Source organism: Babylonia areolata, unplaced genomic scaffold (genome assembly GCF_041734735.1).
Source record: "Babylonia areolata isolate BAREFJ2019XMU unplaced genomic scaffold, ASM4173473v1 tig00006036, whole genome shotgun sequence".
Classification (NCBI taxonomy): Eukaryota; Metazoa; Mollusca; class Gastropoda; order Neogastropoda; family Buccinidae; genus Babylonia; species Babylonia areolata.
Window position 1 is genome coordinate 20,001 of NW_027468459.1, and position 2,500 is coordinate 22,500.

Below are 2,500 nucleotides of genomic sequence, written 5' to 3' on the forward strand. Positions count from 1 at the left end.
TTCTTTTTTTCACGGCGCCTGAACGATTTGGGCAATTCTCCACAGCGCGTTTACTTTTTATCCACAACCTTTACCTGCCTTTTCCTCAGCGAGCATGCCAAAGTTGAGAGGAAAACGCCGTTTGGCATGGACAGGAGCAGGCGTTGACGACCAGGTCTTTTTTTTGGTCTTTTTTTTTCACAGCGCCGGAAGGATTCAGGCAATTCTCCAAAGCCGGTTACTTTTATCCACAACCTTTACTGGACCTTTTTTTTCTTTTTTTCCTTTTTTCTCTCTCCGAGCATGCCAAAGTTGATAGAAAACGCGGTTCGGCATGGACGGGAGCAGGCGTTGAGGAGTAGGCCTTTTTTTGAGGGCCCAGAAAGTATTTTGGCAATTTTTTACTTTTTTATCCACAACCTTTACCTGCCTTTTTTTCTCTCCGAGCATGCCAAAGTTGAGAGAAAACGCCGTTTGGCATGGACGGGAGGAGGTGTGGAGGAGTAGTCCATTTTTGAATGGCAGCGGAAAGATTTTGGCAATTGTAGCGAGGTTCTTCGGACTTTTATCCACAACCTTTACCTGCCTTTTCCTCAGCGAGCATGCCAAAGTTGAGAGAAAACGCCCTTCGCCATTGACGGGACCAGACGTTGACGACTACGTCTTTCTTTTTTTCACGGCGCCTGAACGATTTGGGCAATTCTCCACAGCGCGTTTACTTTTTATCCACAACCTTTACCTGCCTTTTCCTCAGCGAGCATGCCAAAGTTGAGAGGAAAACGCCGTTTGGCATGGACAGGAGCAGGCGTTGACGACCAGGTCTTTTTTTTGGTCTTTTTTTTTCACAGCGCCGGAAGGATTCAGGCAATTCTCCAAAGCCGGTTACTTTTATCCACAACCTTTACTGGACCTTTTTTTTCTTTTTTTCCTTTTTTCTCTCTCCGAGCATGCCAAAGTTGATAGAAAACGCGGTTCGGCATGGACGGGAGCAGGCGTTGAGGAGTAGGCCTTTTTTTGAGGGCCCAGAAAGTATTTTGGCAATTTTTTACTTTTTTATCCACAACCTTTACCTGCCTTTTTTTCTCTCCGAGCATGCCAAAGTTGAGAGAAAACGCCGTTTGGCATGGACGGGAGGAGGTGTGGAGGAGTAGTCCATTTTTGAATGGCAGCGGAAAGATTTTGGCAATTGTAGCGAGGTTCTTCGGACTTTTATCCACAACCTTTACCTGCCTTTTCCTCAGCGAGCATGCCAAAGTTGAGAGAAAACGCCCTTCGCCATTGACGGGACCAGACGTTGACGACTACGTCTTTCTTTTTTTCACGGCGCCTGAACGATTTGGGCAATTCTCCACAGCGCGTTTACTTTTTATCCACAACCTTTACCTGCCTTTTCCTCAGCGAGCATGCCAAAGTTGAGAGGAAAACGCCGTTTGGCATGGACAGGAGCAGGCGTTGACGACCAGGTCTTTTTTTTGGTCTTTTTTTTTCACAGCGCCGGAAGGATTCAGGCAATTCTCCAAAGCCGGTTACTTTTATCCACAACCTTTACTGGACCTTTTTTTTCTTTTTTTCCTTTTTTCTCTCTCCGAGCATGCCAAAGTTGATAGAAAACGCGGTTCGGCATGGACGGGAGCAGGCGTTGAGGAGTAGGCCTTTTTTTGAGGGCCCAGAAAGTATTTTGGCAATTTTTTACTTTTTTATCCACAACCTTTACCTGCCTTTTTTTCTCTCCGAGCATGCCAAAGTTGAGAGAAAACGCCGTTTGGCATGGACGGGAGGAGGTGTGGAGGAGTAGTCCATTTTTGAATGGCAGCGGAAAGATTTTGGCAATTGTAGCGAGGTTCTTCGGACTTTTATCCACAACCTTTACCTGCCTTTTCCTCAGCGAGCATGCCAAAGTTGAGAGAAAACGCCCTTCGCCATTGACGGGACCAGACGTTGACGACTACGTCTTTCTTTTTTTCACGGCGCCTGAACGATTTGGGCAATTCTCCACAGCGCGTTTACTTTTTATCCACAACCTTTACCTGCCTTTTCCTCAGCGAGCATGCCAAAGTTGAGAGGAAAACGCCGTTTGGCATGGACAGGAGCAGGCGTTGACGACCAGGTCTTTTTTTTGGTCTTTTTTTTTCACAGCGCCGGAAGGATTCAGGCAATTCTCCAAAGCCGGTTACTTTTATCCACAACCTTTACTGGACCTTTTTTTTCTTTTTTTCCTTTTTTCTCTCTCCGAGCATGCCAAAGTTGATAGAAAACGCGGTTCGGCATGGACGGGAGCAGGCGTTGAGGAGTAGGCCTTTTTTTGAGGGCCCAGAAAGTATTTTGGCAATTTTTTACTTTTTTATCCACAACCTTTACCTGCCTTTTTTTCTCTCCGAGCATGCCAAAGTTGAGAGAAAACGCCGTTTGGCATGGACGGGAGGAGGTGTGGAGGAGTAGTCCATTTTTGAATGGCAGCGGAAAGATTTTGGCAATTGTAGCGAGGTTCTTCGGACTTTTATCCACAACCTTTACCTGCCTT